Consider the following 25,701-nt stretch of genomic DNA (forward strand, 5'->3'; position numbering starts at 1 on the left):
GTAAGCACGGAAAATAAATGTTCACTCTGCATGAAAAATGGGCTATAGCTCGTAGTTCTTCTAGGGCGGGCAGGTATTGTGCCTCTCCTGGTGGCAGTTGCGAGCTAGCTCTCTCCCTCTTATATGTGGTAGTTCTCTTATGAATGAAAACCAAATAAAAATATATAAAACGTTCCATCCTGGTCGAGTTTCATCATGGCCTATGTAGGTGGCTGACTTGTCGGTAAAACATAGAATGTCTCGACTCTGTGCCTAATATCTTCAGTAATTTGAAAGGAAGCCTAAAATTTGTCCTCAAGTGACAATCACTCCAACGTCAAATGATAGGCGCGACATTAAGAGAAAGGAAGACAGTGGGGGTGAAACGGTGGTATCCGATATTCTGGTTGATGTTAAGAGATTAAGAAGAAGGGTCGGAGCTGGACAGGCCATGCAGTGCGCAGAGCAGATAACCGGCGTTTTACTAGAATTACAGAATAGGCTTCGGGAGAAAGGAAGTGTAGTCGGGGACGGCAGAGAAGTAGGCAGTGTGATGAAAATATGAAATGAGGAAATAATCACGCATAAGTTGGCGTCGACTGGCACGAGTGAGCTGTAAGCCCGCTGTTAGAGGCCTTTGTCCTGAAGGGGGCACATGTAGACAGGCAGCTAATCATGATGACGACTCTTAACGTGCAGGCTCGAACCTGAAACGTGAATAACCTACCCGGAGCTTTCCCACTGACTGGTTCCCCTGGTCGAACTCTTTTATGCTCGGCACATGTATTCAGTCGTTATGTCCTCCTAAAGGCTACTTGGGGTGTCTCCTGTCATAATGGGTATTGGAAAACACGTCCCCGCAGCTCTGGCTAAGTAACCAGGGGGAACCAACAATCGAAGGAAATTAGTCTTCGTTACGCAAGAATAAATGTCCAAACCTTCGTCATGCATCAATCATCAAGGGAGCATCAAGTGCGGGTCTCAAATATACAATGCAGCCAAACTGCGATGAAGTCCTTACTGAGAGAACCAGCTGCCAGACACTCGCAGACGCGGGCTGGGAACGCTTCCCGGGAAACCCGCCAGACAAGAATGAGGTGCTTTTTCTCTCCACATATTATCAATTTTTTCCACTTGATTTTCTCTTCAACTGGTACAAGATGTCTGTAAGCTTTCGTTCAGACTCTCTCTCCTCTCTCAATTTTAGCTTACAGTTTAAGAGTTTCGCGAGACTTCTGCAAGACGCCCACTAGCTGTGCAAAAGGCAGAAACAGAAAGTGAAGGCCGCGCGTCTTGACAAGTCATATATCGCCGAACTCGTGTTGCGTGTAAGTGTGGTTCCTTGCCAACGTCTCTTCTTACGATCCCGCTGGGGATGCCAGCCGAGGATTCACCACAAGTAGAGCAACGCCAAAGGACGTACGTAGACCTTCCTTTTCTTTTTTTTCCTGTATATCCTCTTCTCTCCTCTTTTCGGGCGTCTCGTAAGAGCTTCTTCCCATAAGCTTCCTTTCGGGAGCCCAAAACCCATCAGGGCATTGATCGGCTTCCTGGATTGCCCCGGATTGTGTCGACTGCAAATCCCGAGCGTAGAAGGAGACAAGCACGAAGTGGGAGTAGGACGTAAACTCGGCTTTACGCTAGCCGCATTGTTCACTTCTGCCAGCGTCAGAAGCGCCGGCCTATTTGTCGCTTTGCGTTGTTGGTATTGGTTCTTGTGAGTGTGTGTGTGCATGCATGTGTGTGTGTGTTTGCGTGTGTGGGCCTTTGAATGCCCGCTTCAAAAACTTATATCTGGCGCGCTCCACGCCTAAGCAACGTCTGTGCACTCAGCTAAGAGAGGCTGTCTGTTTGAGCTTCTCTCGGTAATTTTTCATCCTCGACTGGTTGTTCGTTTTCATGCTTTGCGTCTCCAATTTTTCGTATGTACTGCGCGTGATTTCCTGAGTGCACCAGTATGAAGGCGTAGACTCATTCCTTTTGTTTGTTTGTTTGTTTATTTGTGTCGGTGCATGTGTGTGTGTATGTTTGTTTCGCATCTGTGCTCCTTCGGCTGAGGGCCCAGAAGCAGTTTATGCTTTAACTTTTTTTTATGCGAATAGCTTTCTTTGCCTCGTTCGCCCGTTTTCGCGGTTGGCTGTCAGTAGCCGGACTTACACCGACGGCACAAAGGCGCCGATAAAAACGGTCCGTACTTTCGCGAAAACTTTGCATAAATTTTGGTTGTAAACCAAGTTTCCATGCATGTTCGCCTAGGTTAGGTTAGCAGCCCACATTCACTAGTGAAGTCGACAAAAGCGAGATGCGGGGGTGCGTTTTGTCGTCGAACGCAAGCTAACCCTAGGAGACATACGCACATGCTGCCTCACGTGTGCTTTGCGGAGTGCAGCGCTGTGGAAGCACAATCCTCCTCTCATATCCCAGCGTCCTCTCCCCCTTCCGCGCCAGCTGCAGAAGAGGGCTGCGGCAAGAGAGGAGGACGCCGGTCGCCTACTGTAAAACCCATTAAACTTCTAAAGTAGCGACACTCTCCTCCTCCACCTTCACTCCTCCTCGTTTCTCTTCTCTTTCACGCTCCCTCCTCGACCGTGGCGCCGCCTACACTGCTCGAGCGTAGCAACGGCGCCAACATGCGCTCCTCGCCACTCCGTAGATGCTTCTCGAGCAAAAATGGCGCTGATGCACGGCGCGAGGGCCCACGTGATGCTATTAGGCCAATAGCGACGCGACGTCGGCCTCGGCCAGAGCACGCGAGGAGGAGGCGGCGTTCTTCAAAGCGTGGCACTACTTTACGAAGTTTAAGGGGCTTTAGGCTACTGCGCAGTGGCTAACGAGCAGAACTCGTTGCTACGCTCCGGCGGCAGGACCTGCCTATCTCCACAATCGCGTACCTGATTTTCCCCGCCCGCCTCCACAGCCATGTTTTGAAGGCAGTCCTCGACTTTCTGGAGGCCTGCCTCGGTGTCCAGCAGACTCTAGGTTTCTGCTGCTGCCCTCGGCCAGTCTCGCAATGGCACGCCACCTTCGCATTCTAATCCTTCTCTCAATCGTTCATCCTCCTTCTTCACACTTCTCTCTCCCTAAAGGCACTGAGCTGTGCTACCGTGAGGAATGCAGAAATATGTGTCAATTTTATAGCTCGACGCGTCCCCCCCTCCCCGCTGAAGACAACACGCATATATGTTTAATCGGCTTATACAGAGAGCCAGCCATAGAGCCAACCGCCACTAATGTGCTCATTGCTCTCTACGAAATTATGCAACGAAACAACAGGTACTGCCTGAATACCCTCATTGTAACAAATATAGGCCATCATGCGCATCATTATTTTATTAAAGAGAATAGCATTCTAGGAGCGTTATAGGCTTAGGCTTACATTAACAATCACTATTGATGGTTTCTGAACACGAGTGTTAAATGAACAGTAATCTTTTAAATGTTATTCTAAACTGTGCCTAGAGTTTTAAAGTCTGTCTCATTGGTAGTATCATTAGCAGGGTCTCTGTATAGTTGGGATTATTTTACGGGTTAAGCCAGCTATCGTGAAAGATTATCTTCCTTCTATACCTCCATTTCTGGCGTTCTTTCGTAAGCACACGCTCCAAAATTGTTTTTTTCATTTCTACGTCGAGCGTGCCAGCAAAATGAAAGAGCGCTTTGTGTGAGGCCTCCCTAAGTTACGCTAGATTCTTCAGTGAACTTCTCGCGTCAAACGCCTGGGCTTCCATTGCAGTCCTTGCCGGAGTTGAGGCACGTCGTGGCAAGGAGCTGGGTTTATTTCATAAAGCAATCGTGTGTTGCTGCGTTGTAAAAGGCACGAAATCAATTGCCAAAATAATTTTATTGCAATAGCAAGCAACAGGTTGTGTAACGTTGAAGCCCCCCCCCCAATGCGGGGTAACGGTAAATAGAGTTACCGTTCCGCAAACAAACTTTGCCGAAAGCGAGTTTTAGTACAATGCGACAGCGTACATTACGTCTGGGACGATATGCAAACTACGTTTACGTTTGTCATACGTAGTACACGTAAGTGATTTTGCCTATTTGCGAATCTTTTCGTGCGCCTCCGAAAAGTGCGAGAGGGAACCGAAACATGACATCCGGTAGAGCGTTGTACTTGTACCGTCCATGTCTGCCGATCCGCAGCGAAATCGGAAAACTCCCATACGTGGCCTCCGAGATGTCCCGATCTCGGAGGCCATATGCCGCAGCACGTAACTCTCGACTTCGCCAATAGGGGGCGATGTCATCCCGGAATTTTCTAATGGAAAGCGAAAGTATTCACCCAGTGAGACCTGTCGGCAACGTACGTCAACAGCAAAAGTTTACGGGATACGGTTTCCTCTGCAAATTTGAATTCCTGCACTGTTAACGCCTGGCACTTCTAATTTAATGAATCACTCTAAAGGTGACGAAGGCTACTGCATGCTGGAATATTTAATTTGAGGCTGTGTGACAACACTTCGCCAGAATTCAGCTTCTTGACAGATCCTGCGTCCCGTAACTTCTGATGTTCACGGCACACCTTAAACGAGCGCTTGAACGAGCGTCAGCACTGAAGCATCCACTGGTCAGAAGTCCACATACGCAAGAGACGTTTAGGAGTATTAGTGGAAAAAAAGAAGCAGGGAAAAGATTGATACGACCAGATTCATCACAGGAATAAGTAGCAGTAGATGGTTGGCAGAAAAGTTTTGAGGAAGCGACAAAAGATTAGAAGATGCATGCAAAAAAAAAAATGGTAGACTAAAAAGTATGCATAGCACATACCTGCTAACGCAAGCAGGCTCAGTGAGTATTTGTTACCGCTCCGTTGCAAAGGCGATGCCAAAAAATCATCATCGGCTTCTTCTTCTCTCGTTAGGCCTCTCGAAGCGATTTCGAAATTTACACAATGTTGTTTATTCTCAGAGGTTAAAAACAAGCAAGATTTCCGCAATAAGCAACTTTCAACAGTGACAATCAGATATATCAACAGTGCCTGAAATCCACTAACTACGAGAATAACGGTGCTTGTGTAACACTTTGTCATCATCATCAGCCCATTTTATGTTCACTGCAGACGAAGTCCACTCTCTCCCTGTGATCTCCAATTACCCCTGTCCTGCGCCAACCGATTCAGACTTGCACCTGCGAATTTCCTAATTTCACCACCCCTCCTAGTTTTCTGCCGTGCTCGACTGCGCTTCCTTCCTATTGGCACCCATTCTGTAACTCTAATGGTACACCGGTTATTTCTTAACCTTCATTTTTTTCTTCATTAAGCTTCATTTTTTTCTCTTAATGTCAAATCTCCGTTTGCTCTCTGATCCACGCCACTCTCTTCCTGTTTCCTTAACGTTACGCCTAACATTCTTCGTTCTGTGGCTCTTTCAGCAGTCTTTAACTCGTTCTGGAGCATTTTTGTCGACCTCCAAGTTTCTGCCCCATATGTTAGCACCGGTAGAATGCATTGATTGTACACCTTTCTTGTCAATGATAGTAGTAAGCTTCGAGTCAGGACCTGGCCATACCAACCGTATACACTCCAACCCATTTTTATTCTTCTGCAAATTTCCTTCTCATGGTCAGGGTCCCCTGTGACTAATTGACCTACGTAAACGTACTCCTTCACAGACCTTAGAGGCTGAACTGGTGATCTTGAACTCTTGTTTCCTTGCCAGGTTATTGAGCATTATCTCCGTCTCCGGCATATCAATCTTCTATTCCACTCTATACTCTTTCTCTGTTAAGGTCCTTTCTGTGTTAAAGCAAATCTTTTTTTTTTTTCAGGCTAACCCTCCCTGTCTTTGCTAATCGTGCCTGCTGCTGCTGCTGTCTTGCACTGTAGGCACGTGCCTCAAGTCACGTGGAACGTGCACGCGTGCCAGATTCCACTGGGCCATAGACGCAAGAATCAAACGGGAAAACAAACTATCAACGGCCTTTCGTGTCGTGCTTATCTCAGGATACATCTCTCCTCATCATTCTTCCATCGACAAATAGTAAAACATCGCCTTCCTTCCCGCCCCGTGGCTGCGTCGACCTCTCTCAGTATGCAATTGCGCGTGAACTACGGTTTGCACAGTTTGGGCTCAGATTGGGAATGGTGACGCGCATAAGCACCAAAATTGCGCGAAATTAAAGTTGCGACCGTTGCGGTGCATAAACGTTTACACGATGCGTAGAGGACAATAAAGTCAGGTGTACGCACGTCATTTACTTGTTATATAGCATTTAATTAACCTCTTCCAGCCTCCCACAAATCCCGGCATGTGCGTTGGTTCTGCGCAATATTTATCGGTATATCAATTATTGTCAACTTGTACGGGAAAAAGCCAGATATTTTTTTCTGCAGCGAATTCCCTTGAATAATAACAAAATATATATTTGTCACGTTAATAACGCAGCTCTTGTGTCACCAAACGCCAATCTCCTTCAGCAATCCGGGATTACCAGCGTACGCAACCTATATAAATATTGGTTAGGGTTAAAATTTTAAACGAAAGACGCAACAAAGGCATGTAATCTGAACACTCTAACGCACTTACAACAAAATATATTGTGTTAGCCGAGAACACATGAGGAGCCGTGGGTTGTACGTAAACCTCACCTGGACTACAACAAAGCAACGGCGGCCGCATTTCAATGGGGGCGAAATGCGAAAACACCCGTGTACTTAGATTTAGGTGCACGTTAAAGAACCCCAGGTGGTCGAAATTTCCGGAGTCTCCCACTAAGGCGTGCCTAATGATCAGAAAGTAATTTTGGCCCTTAACACCCCATAATTTAAGTTTCTTTAACTACAACAAACACTGTCTATTCCTCACACTGTCTTCTCTTCTTAGCAGATTTCATATTAATCAACTTGCTATTTTTCTTTGTAAATATTCGACGCTATGAAAAATTCATATGGCACCTTAATTATCGCGTGCTTATTTAATAACGTCTGTTTTGGCCCAATTTTCACATCTTGACAAGTGTTCTTGCTTGCGTGAACTGTAGTATTCTGCTGCGAGAATGTATTTCAAAGGGGCTACGCGCTTGGCAAGCTGCATAAATACACGTTTCGTCTTCCGCGCCTCTATGTGTATATGCTGTACATGGTGGCTCAGCAAAGACATTTCATTTGACGTTGAGTCCATATTTAACTAGTAATAAAGCTTGCTTGCTGCTTTTCGTCACTTAAGTACCAATGTCGGGACTCTCTAAAACAACTAGTCGAAGCTGCTACTAGCTTGATATTAGCCACATTACATCTTAGTAAATATTATTTATTATTCGACCAATTCAGCGCATCTAGGCATTCAAGTTAAGGCACGGCTAAGCGAAGGCCTCGCAGGCAGAAAGAATGCATATTTCTATACGCAGTGCAGGCTAAGAAACATGCTATCTTAGACAGCCTCTCTCTTTCTCTAGGGAATCCGGCGCTCTTTATATCTCTTCCATCTGCCTGCCGTCTGCCGCGCGACATCTCCGTCTTTGATGACGCAAGCCTCACCAGGCCACAGCCCTGTCCCACGCATCAGGCAGTTGTGGTGGCGGTCGGCAAATATATGGGTCGTGACCCTGGACGGCCGCAGAGAAATTGTGTCACAGCCGGGCGCACCACATGTGAGCCTGGCAGTGACACAATTTCTCCGATTAAGGAACGCGGCTGCCGCCGCAGCGCGGGCGATATGCCCGCACAACGGGGATAAGACCCGCAGTGAAAGCTTACGAGAAGGTTAGCGTGCGATCGCGCAGATTAACAAGGAACTGGAGGACTGAATAGGATTGTTAGCGCATGCAGCGTGTTCGCACAAATTCTTCTTAATGGCCAAATTACGCCTGTCACAAGCCCGAGACAAAAGAGGTACATCTATCATCTATCTATCTATCTATCTATCTATCTATCTATCTATCTATCTATCTATCTATCTATCTATCTATCTATCTATCTATCTATCTATCTATCTATCTATCTATCTATCTATCTATCTATCTATCTATCTATCTATCTATCTATCTATCTATCTATCTATCTATCTATCTATCTATCTATCTATCTATCTATCTATCTATCTATCTATCTATCTATCTATCTATCTATCTATCTATCTATCTATCTATCTATCTATCTATCTATCTATCTATCTATCTATCTATCTATCTATCTATCTATCTATCTATCTATCTATCTATCTATCTATCTATCTATCTATCTATCTATCTATCTATCTATCTATCTATCTATCTATCTATCTATCTATCTATCTATCTATCTATATTGTAATGAAGACGACGAACACTGGTCAAGCACCAACATCAGAGTGAGGCATGCAGTGGCCACTTGAAGTGGAACTTTGTCCGTCCGTCCGTCCATTCATTACAGCGAATAAGTCAATGCACCTTCGAATTCGCCCGGGAAGGCTGTGATTGTCGAGCTATGATTTCGTTATAGCGAGTGTTTCGCGTTTTCTCTATGGCGCTAAAATCGACATGAATTTCTCCAGTGACTCCTCATTAGACAGGGCTGCGAAATGCTTTACGGTTGGCGAAGTTATCATTTCACTCGAGAAGCTGCACTGTTGTCCACCACAAGATTCTCTACTGCTATAAAACAGGGAACAAAATTGATAAAGAAAGAAGTGTTGTACGACAGAGCGGGAGGGTAGTGCACTTCTGTTTGAAGCTACGGCCGGCTGTGTAAGAACGTGAATTTAGAAAATGAGAGTCACCCGAAAAGATTACTTTTGCGTCGCACGCAAGAACGGTACACTACAGAATCACATAATTTTAAGGAATGCCGAAGTGTGCACCAAGAATTTCGGTATTGAGGGTACAGTAAAATAAAAAAAAAGAATAAAAAAGAAGGAGACAGAAATGTGACCCGTCCCTAGAAATCCCTAAGGTTTAAAGACAGCAACGAATAGTTCAGTCCGCTTAGGAGGAAGATTTAGCTCGGGTGCTTCTATGTAAGTACATAATATCGCAGAACTCGTTTTACTCAACAACCACTGCACTGAATGCGAGGAGTATCGTTAAAGTTAAAATTGAGGAATGTAGGAAGCGTATCTTTATTTGGACCACTGACATTTTAAAAATATTGTTGACAATTTTTAAATATCAAGAAACAAAGCTGAATATTACACGTTTGTAAGACAGCAATAAAGAAATCACAATTCTAGAAACTGCACCCATTATTCAATCTAAGGTAATCTAATACAAAATTTATGTATTACTCACCCCTCTGAAGTACCGCCCTAAATTGTGATTAAAAATTTTTCGAAACCTTTGTAAACATTCTAACACATTCACCTAAGCTGTAACTTCATATATCGAATTTGTCTGCTTCAGATGTTCTATCGGATGCTGTTTACAGAACGGCGAAGTATACTTTTGCTTACAGAGTTACAGATTTGTAAACTTCGTGCTTCTGGATCTTTCTTCTACTTACCGGTTTTCAGAAATTAAAAAAAGAAATCTCAAGGCTTAAACCAAAATTCGGCTCTCTAGTCACTAAAATTTATATTTTTTTTCTGTCTAATGCAACAGATTTCATTCAAACTTGGTCCCTTGGTTGTGTGATAAAACCATGTTTCTGCATTTTACATGTATTTGAATAAGCGGCATCTGGTTTGGCTCCGAGCTTTTTTTTAAGCAAGAGAAGTTCGGTTGATTGCATGACGTCACATAAGTGGCGTCGGAACAGAGTGACGTCGAATGAAATTTGGCACAAGGCCGCACTATGGTGCAACGTAGCGTTTAATGTAGACGCATAAGTTCTCGACTTACAAGATGGAGTGCGGTTGCACGTGTTATTGCCATGCTTCAAAGGGGCATCCACTCATCATCATTACACTGGTGTAACTCGCCAACATGGCACTAAAGTGAGATGCGACTAGGTCACTTTCCCCCTCGTAAATGACACCGTACGCCTGCTAGCACTGTAAAACGGGTCCCGACCGACGGGCAGCATATGGCTTGACCGTGGAGCACATTTTGCATGGCGAAGGCGAATTAAGCCCTTATTGCTGGCATTTCGCATGGGACGTGATCTGATAAATGGTGCAACCGTAGGTAAGTCTATACGGGTGATGTGGAGGAGGGGGTGCTCATCCATTGTCGTATGTCATGCATACGAATAACCCTCTGCAAAAACCCAATAAAAAGGGAAAAAGAAAGGATTGAAAGAAACAAAGCAGATGAAATTTGGCAGAAAGGTTGGTCACACACAATACGTGTACGTGTATTCAGGCACTGTATGCATCTTAAGAGAATTATAAGTGTCCTGTCAAAACTACTCACTGAGACTAGTTTAAGGCTTATTTATTTGTCCTTCATGCTTGAGTGAGCACGTTTTTAGCTTTGCGAATGATCTCGCTTCGTACTATCATTCTTTTTTACTCTCGACATTTGTAACAGCGAATTATTCAACAGCTTAGATATCATAGGCAGCTGCGCTCTCCCACAGGCACCAATATTAATTTTTCATGAATATATTGTAGAAAACGTACATGCTGTTTATTGCTCCTGCTCAGATTTTTAGTTTCAGTTAATTATTGCACAAAAAGTAAGATTACAAATCCGAATTATACAAACATACAGAGAGAGCTCCCAGAGTAAAAGGACTGTAGAGCTGACTTCGCTTTAGCAGTAACTGGAAAATCTAAATACATACAGCGAATATACACGGCTATGAAAAGAAACAGCATACTGCTGATGTCACTAGCTAGCACACACAAAGAAGAACATATTTTAGTGACAAAAAGAACAATTGTCGAAAACAGCAATCCGTAGAATACTAAAACAGTCTAATATATCAGGCGTTCGCCATACAACATCCGTCCGTGCAGTATGCAACATCTCTGACACACAAGCCGTTATGCTGTGGCCACGATTGTTCTGGTGAATTTCAGAACGCAGCAATTAGTCTCTGGAAATCTTTCGCGAGGAATCCTGCGCTGTCCGCGAAGCCAGTGCAGCGCGCCAGCGTGCGCGGGCATCAAATACGACGCGGCGATGGCCAGATGGGGAGCCGAAACAGGAAATGGCCTCCGATTAGATTGACGGTCGCCGACGCTGCGACCACGTCAGGCCAAGCCCGCTGCTGCGTGAAGGAGAAAAAAAAATGGAGCCTGCGACATCCCAGACGCCGCCACCTCCCTCCTTTCCCTCAACTTCTTGTCTCGCCGATTTTATGCAACCTACACATGAAGGAGGAGGTGGGTGAGGCTGGGAATCGAGATAGGAACTGCAAGTAGACCGGAAGGCGAGTCCAGCTCCCCCCCCCCCCCCCACTGATAATGCGTCTGGTCTGCTCACGAGACCCGGGAGTTTCGTCAACAAGTGTTTGTATACCCTTCTGGAGGTCCAATGTGTTGTGGAAACACGCTTGACATGGTTACGGTCAGACTCGGCGATCGTGTACCACAAGAACTATAGAGGCCACTATCCTCGAGGATGCAAGGTCACGCAAGAAACGGGTGTCCCGTCAAAATAGTGCCTGGCAATCGAGTCCGGACGACTGGCTCCTCGAGGGCGTGATCTTGTGCGCTCGAGAGAGTTTTTGTAAACAAGTATTCATTACGCTGCCTTGCTCGAGCTTACAAGCTTGTTAGGATAATAGGTCGTGATTATGTGTGTCAACACAAGGACCCCTACACGATCAAGGGCCTCTCTAAGCAAGTTAAATATATGAACTTGGACACCAGCCATGCATCCATCTTCATGGTCGCCTGCTGTTTGCAAGTTTTGGCAACACGGCATCGCTACGGAAGAGGATAGCTTTCCTTCTTGTGGAGCTGCTTCATGTTGTCGGGTTTACTTGTAATGAAGATGCGTTGTTATGACTTGCTTTTGATATTGTGTTGGAGCCTCTTAGAAGATTCCAGGAGTTTCCAGTATTTTATAATGGGACACTACAACACTCTTCAAAATCTTCCTGACTGACATTAGAGGCTTTCTCGTGATCACGTGCGAATGTGTAAACGTTTATGCTCAGAACATCATGATGCACGGGTTTAGTTCTGAACCACATGAATCAAGTGGATTCTGGAGCTAAATCTCGTGTGCCTACTCTAATGGTGTGCCAAGTTTCGTGAGTAAGCCTTGGTCTGTAGAAATCTAATTCCTTTCAAACTTATTTTCTTTTCTTATGCGTGCCATAGCAAGTTCCCCGATGCCAAAGACCACAGTGTGGAAGTGTGCGACAACACTGTCAAGTATCAGTCGGTAAATAGGGCGATGCGTAATCGATGAAAAAACAAGAATTTAGGAACTTCGAGCTCTCCACTCTAAGTACGAATGCGAAGATGATTCGGGACGTACGCACTCAAGGGCCCACATGCACACGTACGAACGTTTAAGCTCGTACGAATACATTCAATAAGCTTAATGTCAGTACTGCTCAGTAGAACGCACTATGATAGAGGGTGCCACAATACTCAGAAAAGCGCCATAATTTGCGAATTAACGCAGGCTTCATCCCAGCCTGAGCTATACAAGTATATTCTGATATTGTTCGCAACATTAGTCATCAATTTGGGGATTACAACGATATTATTATGGTAATATTTTGGGCCATTTGACAATGCTTCAATATAGCAAGCAGCACAGTGATAACTAGAACATTCGGGGCTGCAAATAAGCTGGCCTCTAAAGAGCACAGCGTAGCAATGAGCAATTTAGGGTTTCAGTACGAATCATGAGTATAAACTAAATGAACATCCAAGAGCTCCCCCTTGATGTTGGGAGAAATCTTCCGCCTTAAAAAATGAATACACTGCACAACAAGAGCACACATACGATATTTTGCAGGCTCTTCTAAGGTGTTGATAAATGGCTCATCATATGTGCGGGATCTGAATATCTGGCAACTCCGAGAGCGCGAAGCTAAATCGGAGTGTTGCTTTAGAATTCGACCGCGCCTTTCTCATGTGTCTCCTCTTTTTCTCTGAAGAATATCGCTACTTCCTCGAAGGCGCATGTTCTGTGTGCTTTTCTTATAGCACGAAGGCGTTTGTGCAGGGCAGCCACATGTCACAGGAGTTCTTTGCCTTCATTCTGGTTTGTTTGAGGCCTATGTAAGATCCAAACTGTCACTCAGAAGTTCTCCTCCTGGCCGCCTTTGTGGCAAAGGCGTTATGGCCGTTTTGCTGCAGAGCGCAAGGTCAATGGCTTCAATTCCTGGAGGCTGCAGCGGCAACTTGAAGCGGATGGAATGCCTAAACACTCGTGCAACATGCTTCGGGAGCCTCAAGTTGTCAAATCTATCAGCAGCACTTCATTACAGCGTCTAGCATGGCTCTCATGCGGATTTACGAACTTTAAACCTCATCAATCGAGGGTGAAATTCCCCGCTAGATTAAGAATCCGATCCCCCAATTCAAGGATACCGATTCAAAAGCAAATGTTTAGTACGTGGTGGCCAGCTACTGTGCGAAATATTTTCGGCCACCACATAATTTACCGTCACTGAGTGGACATGCTCAATAATGGTACGACAGGAGGGTCTTGGGCAAGAAAATTTAGGTGGTCGACACATGCCTCCACTGTTTATTTAGGGGCTCCAGAAGGTGCGTTACTCGACGGCCATAGATGCTGTAGGCCTTCTTGGTGTTTTCCGACGAGGTGTTCACGCGCGCTTGCAACGGACTGGCACCGGTTACGCCGGTGTCCAAGCAATTCTCGTTGAAACGGCTCATACAAGTGAAAAAAAAGAATTACCCGACAGTTTATCTTTCAACAACGCACGGCGGATACGATCTAAGGTGGACAGTTCAAGTGACGGCCTTCAGCAACTGAACTTTCGATCTACGTGACCAAGCAGGCCCGAAAGCTCCACTGAGAAAATCTGCTAATCCTTGCTCGCCAAACTCGTGTCGTAGGACGCACCAGTAATAGACCCACCGAGCATTTCCAGACCGCCGTCCGACACAGCGAAAGCGCGACGTTTGACTTGACAACTTGAGCCCCGTAAGCAAGCAATGTGAGCCCCGCTAACTAGCGCCAGCCATATCGCATTTGTCGTGGGCGTAAATGCAAGGACAAGGTCGTGTGCCTCAGTGCCAAAGTCCCAAAGCCTTCAGCGGCAGAAGGACCGTGGCAGAGGGTTAGCTCCAGCCACATATAAGACCATCTACCCTGCGCATCCTACAGTCCCGACAACTTCTAACATAAAATAAACGTAAAAAATGAATCTCGCTTACGAGAGCATGTGTTTGAATGTCCAGAAAAAGAACTGTTTCAGGAAAATGACGATGCGAACGTTGCGATGGTCCACAATGTATGTCAAGGGGTTATTTGAGGCTTCTTTCTCGGGTCAAGATTGTAATGGGTTTTCGTGCCACGTCAAAATTAAACCAGATACTTTACCAAATCGTATCTCATAACCCACTCTGCAGCTTCACCAAGTTGATCGGTTAACTGACTGGTTGGTTTGCATTTATTCGCTCATACCCACTAAGGGAGATTTGCCAGGAATCGTATGAGTTAGGAAGATAACTTTCAAATTTAAAAAATAACACTTATACAAAAATTGCTTGAAGCAAGGTAAGCTTATTTCTTTTTTTCTTCAGCGCACATTCGTTCAATGCTTTATATAGAGCTGATTGGTATTTTCGTTGAATGCGCAAAAGTTTTCATTAACAAACTCATATTGTATAAACGTCTGGCTGCGGAAAGAAAGTTTATTCTATGCTGTGTCTGATTCAATTCGGTGAGTGACAATGCCTGACCAATGCAGAAAGCTTCAAAAAATTATCGTATGGAAGACAGATGTTTAAAAATGATGTCGGTCTTCATGGCAAGATGGTAACATGGGCAAAAATTACGGCCACAATCTGCACTCTGCAAATCCAAAATCGAAAGATAAATTCAAGCTTTTAACACTCGTAATCCGCAGTAGTTTCCAGTTCACCCATTCATTTTTGGATTTGATGTCCACGCTAGACCCAAGTCAAGCTGAATGTGCAAAGCCATGATTATTTATTTTATATGTCGCTACGGTTCCGAGAGCCCACGTGATTTCATCGAGTATATAAAATTGCTTTGCGTTTCATAAACCTCTGGCTTGCGAGCACAGCGCACGTGCCATGATTACATCGTTTTTATCAGTGTCATTTTCACGCTGTGTTACTTAGGGAAAAGCTATGCTAGTTCACCCAAATGTCAGTTCTGTTAAAGTTGACGCTGGCGCGCTAATGTGGCACCGGCTGCTCTTTGCATAATGTGCACATGAGGAGGCAGTGCTGCACACATGTATTTTTCCACGCATGTACGTGTCCCTTTTAAGGGAAACGAGTTCTTGGCTGTAAATCCACACATAACGGCACTAGATCACAATCCAACTCGGTGTCGATAGAATTTTCTCAGAGCACGGCTTGCCTACTTCGCATTCCGAGAGGTTTGTTGGTGGCTAAATTTCAAATGTCATTTTAAGACGTCGAAGCACGCGAGAAAAAAGAAAGAAAGATGAAAGGTTCTTTTTTTTTTAGAATTACGGAGGACTGAGGGACGAACAACAATAAAAAAGAAGATATGGAGCTTCGGTGACGTCACTTTTGCTGGAACACCGGAACGTTGTACACACATACGTAACGACAAAACTACAACCTACTCTCGTGAATAACTTCCAAATCGTATTAAATAATGATAATGTGTGGCCAGAAGGTCTGTCCTTTTCTTTGCTCTCAAAGTCTTGCTCTCTTTTTAATGCTAACCGGTAAACTGGAAGTAAACACAATGAAAGGAATGGGGGCACCTGAACTGTCTTCAAGGCTTTTCGTCCTGTGCTACTACGCAAGGCAGGCAGGGCAGGAATCGATGTTTTCAACGTTCGCGAAAGGGAAGCAAACAAAATCGCATAGTTTGGCCACACCGGCTGGAACGGGCCGCGGTAAACAAAACACACTACTCAGTAGTTTTCGCGTTAGGGGAGAACCAGTCCGGTTCCGTGCGCATCTCGAATTCCGGAATGCATTAATGCAGCAAGATCACGCGATTGAAGCATCGACGACAGACGATTTGCGCTTCCACACCTTTGACTTTTCGTTCGCAAGCGTGGCGTTGTTTTTTTCGGAGTGGTGGCGCCGCCGAAAGTACTTCCCTGCAGACCGCGCCTACTCGTGTGAAATGCATTAGCTAACGGGGACTCTGCCGCTTTGAGCAGCAAAGCAAATGTTCCTTGTGTATGCCTACAAGTCCTCCGCTTTGAGCCGCTGAAACGTATTTCACAAACGTGTGTCTTCTACTTACTGGTACGTGTGCACCTTAAGGGTGAGTTTTAGCGTTATTTACTATAGTCCCTCCGAATTCACTGCCATTCGTGCATCGTTTAGTCGTCGTTCGGTCAATGGAGCCGTGCAGACGTCCACTGCAGAGGTTCCAGCCCATCGCGCTGTGCACTACATCGCCTCCGCAATTTGTTGGCAGTTCATTTGGACAAGCTTAATGAAGTCGCTGGTGTGAATGAATAAATAAAGAAGAAAACAAGGAAACTTCTTTAACATAACCAAGCCTGCGTTCATCACACGATGAAAGCATCGACGAAAACAATACTCAAATCGCACAGAGGACTACACATATATATATATATATATATATATATATATATATATATATATATATATATATATATATATATATATATATATATATATATATATATATACATATACAAGGAAGACAGGGATGTAAACCAGGCAAGAGCCGACGTTACGCGCTCGCGACAGCGCAGTTTATGTAGCACGTAGTTAAGCGCGCAGTTCGTTTAGCGCGGTGGTTATTCTCTAGACCTAAGATAACGGAACCTTGACGTGCATTTTGCTATTTTATTCATTTGCGAAGCACTTTGAATTGCCTCTGAGCTTTCTAGTTAGGGCACTGCCATTGTGTTTCATGTCTGTGCGGCAACTACACCGATGTGCTCTAATGCAGCGGAAGTTCGTCAAATTGTTCTATATCTTCAGCAGTACATGCAATAGGCTGTCTCTAGTGACTCACGCATTGTTCAGAGACAGCCAGTGCGTTTGTGATATTTCCATACTATGCACCTAATATATTCGACTAGTACATATATTTTACAATTGTTAATTGCTTTGCGAACACACCTAACCTCTTGAATTTGTCCACACGTTTGCGTAACTTTATGTCGGTAAAGTGTAGCGTTTGTACAGTTCTATAACTACTGTTTGTCAATTCAAGTTTATGTTGAAGTCCATGCCCTACAATTTGTGTTGCTGAGAGACGGATACTAATCTTGAATTGCCTGCACTACAGTTGTTTTCTTAATAGTTGAGGTGCTTTAGGTGAAGACTTGTAGGCAACATAGCAGTGTTCTTTTCTTTTGATAAGCCGCTTATTCACCAGCAGGCCAGCATTCAATAGACAATCTCTTAGCCTTTTCTCCCTTAATTATCTTCCCTTTTAGATCACAAGTAACAATATCCATAACTCATGCAGTTTCTTATCAAGTCAAGAATATTCCTTGATGTTAATCGAATATTGTTAAAACGCTGCCCCCCCCCCCCCCATTTGTCGATGTCGTTCTTCCTTCTTTCTGTAAACGCGCTTATTCTTACTTACGCGTGTTTTAGCGTGCTCCCGTGTATTCCTGGCTCAAACGTTCGTGTTTGTGAGTGTAGTATTGGGAATGTGGCCTTCAGGGAGGGACCTGATTCGCGGCTGCCGAGGAACGTCTGTATCTTGAGTAGAGTCAAGAAGTGAAGGGAAAATGAGACATCCACCCGTTCGTAGCAATTGCTACAAAGGAAACCCATACGGGTTCCTCGAAAGAAAAGCCTCATAGTTGAAGAAAAATTCGTCCTGGTCCGGGACTCGAACCCGGGACCACCGCCTTTCCGGGGCAGCCGCTCTACCATCTGAGCTAACCAGGCGGCTAGCAGATGGTAGGGCGAAGTCGAATTTGTCGACAACACGAAGCAAATGCAACAGTTTGACGTAGTAGTTCTGCGGAAACCCGCAAGCCCACTTCTCTCCACCTTGCGAGTTTCCGCAGAACTACTACGTCAGAGTCAAGAAGTATACTTTTGTTACGCTAAAAAATAGGTCACCCACCTTTTTTTACTTTTACATGTAACATTTTCATCGTTTTCTACAGGACAACTACCAAGTCGGAGAATAGCATTGTCTGGCTCCACGTGCAGACGTGAACAACTCCTTACTCAGAGTTAAGGCTACGACATAATGATAAAAAGAAAGTTGCCTCAACTAGTCTGCGCTGCACCAAGAGCGAGACCACCGAATTCGTATTTAAAACATTTCCGGCGACCTTTCCGTTCGTATTAACGACAAGTCTATCACAGCCCTTCTTATAACCATATCAAATTACATCGCTAATTACGCGTTTCTTTCGAGCTGCTACATGAAACACGATGCGCCCAATTGCGTGCAAATGTCACCCGTACCATTCCTATACCTGCACGGGAAAACTTTTGTCGGCTGTGTCGCACGTTACCTGCGATTAAATCGGTTGCCAGGCGACACAAATAGCGTTGTATACCAATTCAGCCATCCCGTTTTCCCTTCGGCACAGGTCCCGCTCTTTTGCTTCTGCGTAATAAGGCTTACAACACCTGAAAAACGCAGGTATACGCATGGGCCTCCAGGGAATCAGAATCTATCGCAACACCTAGACATGACCATTTCTCCTTCTTAGCGTCGCCGCCTCGTTCGCGATACGTTCATTTTCTTCGTTTCCCGTTTCGTTTCTTTGTTTATCTACGCCTTGAATTTGTTTGTCGCCAACGGTCAAGACGCCAGTGTTCGCTTAGATCGTCTGCAGCACTGACGGTTTCGGTCTTCTGCTGCTTGTATGGCTTCATTCTACGGAAGCAGTTACTCGCGTTGACGCTCTCCACGAGCAGATTGTCTTTGCGCTCTGCTTGGCTAGCGATTTGGCTTGACTTGGCATTCTCGAGCGCACAGGTAAGGCTGGCCCGGTCGGCGGGTTATGTAAAAAAAAATAATAAGTTAACAAACTCGGCAAAACCCGCACGACAGCCCTTGGAATTGAGGGATGCAGGATATCCCATTATCTAGGCCTTCTTTTTTTTCGTTTTACGGTTTACCCTTAGCGCAAGCCAGATCCTCGAGCAACACACACAGACATACACAAACACCATTTTACACGCGGCGCCTTCATTTTCCGATCCGACAGCTACCGAAAAGCCTTGCGGGGCCCATTACTGTTCCGGCTTCCACATGTCGTTCCCGTATTGCTGTTTGCTTGCCAGCGCGTCGCACCGGCTGTTATTTGTCGAAGGTGCCGAGCTTATTACCGGAGCACAATGCTCCCAAAGCTGCAGATCGAGCAAAGTGCCAGACGACTCCTCTTCCACGCAGCACCGCCGTTCGCAGATTGCGTTTTCACGGCCGGAGCGCGCGCCCGTCGCCGGAGCCGATCGCGTCGATGTTGCGCGGCGGTTGTTTGCGTCCCGCCTAGTGCCGTGCCGACTTTATTCGTCGAATCGGGATCGAACTCCCGATGCCTGTCTTCGCGACGCCCGTAAGCCAGAAGCGCTCGTAGCGCCCCCGCGCGAGCAAAGCTCGCTCTAACAGGGTGCGTCTGGCGGACTCCTCCCCTTTGTGGGAAACGCGACTTGACGGGTGACTGCGTCTTTGCATCAACACTCTCGCAGCAGGCGTCAGATGCGCTGGGTGCCGTTTGTATTAGCGCGGATGAGCCTTCACGAGCTTCGTTTTTTTTTATTATTTTATACTTCTCTCTCTCACCTATCGCATCCCCTTCTCCCTCCCCCAGTACAGGGTAGCCAAGCGGAGATCACCTCTGGTCAACCTCCCTGTCTTTCCTTTGCCTTTTTTTCTCTCCCTCTTTGTGATGAGCGCCTTTCGAGGATCACGTGGTGAGGCGCTTTGTTTCCCGCCCAAATTCACCACAGCGACACCTCTGCATCGACTTCAGCAGAGGGGGGACATATTTATTGTATACTCAGTATTGCATAAATAACAGCGACAGATGTACGTAACTCTTAGAGTTAAACCGCTGACTGATGTTCGCTGAAATTTCGCACAAAAGCACAACTTCGCTAGAAATTTAGTTTTACGCCACGTTTTAAAGTATTTCGTACCAGTTTCGTTCACAATAAATCTGAAGTGGGTATCGTCTGCGGCGACGCCCCTCAAAACTTGTCGATTCCACTGCAAAAGAACGGTAACGCCATCTGTCAGGGACACGGGGAACACCTTGGTTTCATCGTAGCCGTGAACATGCCCTGACCGAGGGTGCTACCATTTCATTGCAGTGTAACCAGCGTGTTGTGAGTGATACCGACACAGATGACACACACTTCAACTTTATGAATAAGGAAACTGATACATAGTGCCCACATATGTGGTATACATTTGAACGAAGACGTGTCAGTGATTTTCCAGGAACAGTCTTGTATACCCAGAGCTTCGATTTATGCAACACTCAGTATAACATCAAATGGAGGTTGTGTCAAAGCCGACAGAAAGCCGTCAAATGCTTTTGTGGCTGTTCTAGAAGTCTTGGCCAAGATGAATCGATCTTTATAAATGTTCTAACGAAAATTACATTAAATTTGAAGGAAAGCAATCAAATGCTCTTTAGATGCCTCTGCAATAAGTTTTGACCATAACAATTTTAGAAGGTGTACAGAAATATCTGAAAGTGAGGCGAAAGCAACAAGTTCATTCGGACACCTCTACGTGAAGGTTCTTTTATAAGGAGCTTTTCTACCAGAAGGCTCTCTGAAAGCTCGAAAAAGGCAATCAAGTTCTTTTGCGATACCTCCTGGAAGTCTCAGAAAAAATGAATACATTTTATAGAGTGCCTGGATATTGCTATCTTAAAGTTGAAAGAAGGCCACATACTGTAATTCCTCCATAACTTGTTAGCAGGCGGAATGTGTAACTTATTTATGTGATTTTTCACTGGCATCACAGACAAGTGTACGCTTTCGTTTCTTATTGTCTGAAAACCTATCTGTCCGTCCGTCCCGACCAACGAACACCGCAACGGTACAATCACAACAACGACGACATGGCACATCAGAATTTGAAGGATATGCAGGTCATGCACAACTAAAGGTGCACGACGTTTCCCTAACAGCTGTGCCAATAAAAATACAGTAAAAGTGCCCGCGGTACTTGTCACGTACTTGCAGCAAGACTGCCATGCTACCCACCGCAGTGGCTCATCGGCTTTGGCGTTACGCTGCGAAGCGCGAGACCGCGACGTTCACAATTTCGACGGGAACAAATATGCAAACACGCTCGTGCACCGATGCATAGGGCGCACATTAATGAACACCGGGTTCTCGAAATAATCTTGCGTCCCCACATTACGGCGTTCCTCGTAATCACATTGCTGTTCATACAGGTAAAGCCACTGAATATTACAGGTAAAACCCCTGAGTTGTTCGTCTAGGCTAAACAACCAAATAGCTTTCGTGCACTTTCCATGCCTCTAAGTAGCACCCGACTTGCCGTGTACCCTCGGTTCGATAACGAGAGAGCCTCGTAGCTTTTTTGTACACTTGTCGTTGGGCGTAACCTCTCGAAAAAGCAAGAATACTGCGTTAGCCGGCGCTGCAGTTCGGCTTTCACATCGATCGTATATATGTATCGATGAGAAAACAAAAGCCGTAAGGGCATAACGTTGATTTGATCTCGCGGCGGTAGTCAGAAACGCTTTAATAACACCAGCGTCCCCGAAGCCATTCCCGTTAGTAGGAACTGCGTTTTTCTGCTCATATTTTCGTCCGGTAATATCCTGTTTGCAGCTGGCAAACATATATGGCATTCCCCCGTGGCTCCACGTAGAACGTTCGATGATTGCAACGCCTAACGCCGGTGCAGCTAGGGTATTGATTACGTAACTTTTTCTCGGTGCTCGACTATACCTCGCTACCAACTAAAATTTGTTTTTGGAGGGTGGAAGTACCTCGCGTATGTGAAAGGAATGTGCGACAAATCAAATGGTTCGCTCAGACAGCAATGAAATCGTACACGTAACAGAGTTGTGCTGTATTAGTAAACTACCATCTAATATGTTCAAGAATTATTGGAATACCGGAAACGCGAAGGTGAGCAGCAGTTCTAGTGTTGCCACCTTGTAACGCTCAGTTCAAAAAGACAAAAAAAAAGCAGTAACTGCCACCACCGTTGTTCTACATTCTTTGTAAATTAAAGGCACTGGTGGCAACAATTCTTAAGGTACACCGGGCATTTTTTTTATTATTCCCTTGACAATTACAGTCGCGCTAGTTATGCGATCAGGTACGCTTCCGTTGGACCACTTTTTGGCTTTTATATAATCCCACGAAGCATCAGACTCTATGTTTACATAAGGACAACGTTATGGTGATGGAGTTTCTTCTGCGCTCTAATGGGTGGCCCCAATGTTCAACACAGCTTGTATTCAAACCCTACGTAGTATGTAGTCGACGTAAATGAAAAATCCATAAACCCGAAGGTATTTGTGGACAGCCTCCAGACATCACAGAAAAGAAAAAGGTGTACAGTGCTGTACTGTGCGTCTGCACAGTACAGCAGCGGGCGGGCATTCTGGGGAGAGTTGTGTGCTATAACATCAGGAAATTCATGTGTCTATGCACTTAAAAAATTTCAGTGGAAAGCATCCAATAGCTGTCTTGCTTGAAGCTAATAGAAGAATTTCCATGAACGGGCACCTAGGCCTTGCGGCACAAAACCTACTAGAGAAGACCATTGATCACATTTACGAAAACAGCCCGTTAGGAAGTGTAGAAAACTCAAGAGGTCGAACAAAATCAGGTTGTCTTCCACGGGTCTGTATGCTGTCTGCTATCAAAATAGCAAGCGAGCAAGAATTCAAAGCGGTGTGCTTAATGTCTGCAGATAAATCAGTGGCCGTCTTAATTATGATGGGGTCGCGCAATGAAAGAAAAATCCAATAAAATGTAAACGCTCGTGTAGCGAGTGAGCTTTCGGCGTACTTTGAAGAAGCCTACGTGTGCAAAAAATTTATCGAGATCGTCGCCCTCCCTGCTACGACGGTCTGAAATCCGAAGTGTGTCTTAAGGGTGCATAAAGTCCTACAATCCAATTTGAGTTTTTTTTTACTAGTAGCTCAGAAAGAATTCACGCATGTAAATATTGATTCATGTGCTGCCAAATGCTCTGCAACAAGCTCTCGAACCAAACTTTTTTGCCACGGATATCGACACTATCTACTGGTCAAGTCAGGCGTAACCTAACGATTTATTCTAGGCATGCGTTCCCCTTTTCGCTAACCGTAGCGGCGGCTTAGCGGATATGGTGCTGCGCCGCATTGCGCGAGGTCGCTGGATCGAATCCCTGCCGCGGCGAGTTTCGATGGGGGCGAAATGCAGTAACACCCGTGTTTCGTGCATTGAAGGGCACGTTAATTCATCCGGAGTCCCCCACTACGACATGCCTCATAAACCGTAGTTATGGCACGTATAAATTCAAATTCCTCTTGTCACTGGCTATGTCCTGACAAAAACAAAAAAGGAACATATCGCTTTGTCGGTAGCAGCTGCTCGTTCTTTGCAAAAGCGCATCAATTTGCTTAAGCATGCCACTGACTCGATTCTTCGAGGAGTGAAAAGTGACGTAAGACGTCAGTCTTAAGCGTTACATATCGCTTGACTTGACATATCGTTTTCGTGTATAACGTAGCTAATAACTTTTTAATAGTGTTTTGTGTGTTATACACCTGACACGTTCTACAATAGTGCTGGCAGCACCTTTCTAAATGTGAGAAATAAAAAGGACAATTACTGCACAGTGATGCTCGCTTGTAATTACGGCCTTAAAGCTGCGGGTGCGTCGCACTTACATGTAATAAAAAAAAACGCATTGTACCACAGGGATTGACCCGCGCGTACTATGTGACCAAGCCAATTATGGTTTTGATTTTGTTCTCTTCATAAACCAAACATTGTATTCACACGGTAAACACCGCATTTGAAGGGCGAATACCATGCTGACATTATCTTTCCAAAAACCCAAGAAAATCCCAATGATGCATCGGCTTTTGAAGTCAATTATTATTGTGAGCTGGTGTTTTACGAACATGAATATTGCATCGTTTGCTCAAACATCCCTGATAGATGAACAGAGCACCATCTTCATGCGCGTGGACAAAGTGACCATCTATTTTGTTACGCAGAGCTAAAAACCACTTAAGCTTAACTAAGCACATACGTCTTGACGCAATAGCATAGTGTGGATAGATTGTATGTTGATACCACATCCTAAATTACACTGTCACGCCGCGGCATTCGGAAGATACTTCACAGGTCCTCGTCTCCGTCCATGACCGTGGAATGCTCTCGAACAAGTTATTCTCGATTCTCCCGAAAGCTGATGGCAACAGTATCCCCGCTACCAGCATGAAATGTTCCTGCATGCATGCATCATGCTTGAAATTCGTGGCGATCACCCTTCAGTTATGGCCTTTAATGTAATTTGGATAAAAATTAAAGCAGACATGCATTAGTGTGCATCAGGTTGTCTCAGACGGAAGACATCAAATACATGTCAAGGCAAAGCTGACCAAAATTGTTATTGATTTCGTTGTTTAGATGCTTTACGCCTTCAAAGCAAGAGATTCTCGGCGTTAGCGCACATCTAACGGACAGAAACTGCCTCAGTTCTCAAGTCTTCTCCGTCGTGAGAATTCGGCTCGAAGAAGCTCTTACAAGACCGCTAACTTTGAGGTGTCGCGGCTTCGTTAAGGCCTGCGACAATGCCCATAGCCCGAAAACCGGGTTTTCTTTCTAATCAAACAGGCAGAACTTGCTCGAGGAAATTTTTTTCGAATACCGGAAATAAACGCCGTGTAATACACAAAACACTCTGTTCAGGAACGCATGTAGGTACCCTGTCTCTTTGAAAACCGCTATCGCATTGCGTTTTTATTTTTCAAGCGAGCTGTGAAGGGCTGCGATTGCAGAACTAGAAAGAAAGCGGGAACCTTGAACACGTAACTCGAGTAGCAAAGCAACGAAATGGCAACAAGTAGGCGTAAGAACAAGCTCCTCGACGGGCTCTCCGAGGGCACTTTTCTGGGATCGCCTGTTGCGTCAGAAGGGCCTCGGAACCGAAGCTGTAGGCGAAAGGCAGTGGTCGACGTAATTTGTCACAGAAGCTTGGATAACGCGGTCAAAACTTCAACTTCTAGTCGAAGTGCCAGCGGTAAGTTGAACGAAGTGCGATTACGCGTTACCAAAAAGGCAAGCGAATGTAATGTTCAGTCAAAATAATTTTGCATCGGAAGCAGCAAAGTTGCACGCCATTCTTTTGTTTATCTAGCCACATTTTGTGTTTATGACACCTTGTCGGCAACGTAAGGAAATTTGTTTGTATTTCCTCTGGTTATGGCTCATAGTATTCTTATTGTTGTCGGGTGCATCTTTCTTTTCTTCACCTTGTGAGTGCTTTCTAGGCGTACTGCCTCTAGTTATCGTTTTGTAAACAATTATGGCACGTTTTCATTTTTCCATTGTCACATGCAATGACCGGAACAGTTATTTGGCACCGGCATAGCCTTACATAATCATGCTAAGTAACATGTGCTATTACCACTTCTGAGTAAAACAATAGAAACACGACAATTTCACTGAAGAAGAGCCGTTCTTCGATGATTGTGGCTCCACGCGCAGCCTGATACGGGGTATCTCAGTGGCGAAATCTGGAAAGCCTGATTAAACTGCGGATCGCCCAGCATACAACAAAACGGGTCAGGCG

At 45.2% G+C, this 25,701-nt stretch overlaps 2 protein-coding genes and 1 non-coding gene across 5 annotated transcripts in view; 1 reads left to right on the forward strand and 2 right to left on the reverse strand.

The window, feature by feature from the left end:
* The window catches only part of LOC139050482 (spondin-1-like), a 231,909-nt gene that overhangs the window by 147,356 nt on the left and 58,852 nt on the right, over nucleotides 1–25,701 (reverse strand). The window lies entirely within an intron of this gene.
* BORCS5 (BLOC-1 related complex subunit 5) overlaps nucleotides 1–25,701 on the forward strand; it is a 343,941-nt gene that overhangs the window by 23,886 nt on the left and 294,354 nt on the right. The gene's annotated exons all lie outside the window — the stretch shown is intronic.
* On the reverse strand, nucleotides 17,763–17,837 carry TRNAS-GGA (transfer RNA serine (anticodon GGA)). Its single transcript has one exon. It is a non-coding gene; the product is annotated as a tRNA-Ser (tRNA).

This window comes from Dermacentor albipictus, chromosome 10 (genome assembly GCF_038994185.2).
Source record: "Dermacentor albipictus isolate Rhodes 1998 colony chromosome 10, USDA_Dalb.pri_finalv2, whole genome shotgun sequence".
In the NCBI taxonomy this organism is placed as follows: Eukaryota; Metazoa; Arthropoda; class Arachnida; order Ixodida; family Ixodidae; genus Dermacentor; species Dermacentor albipictus.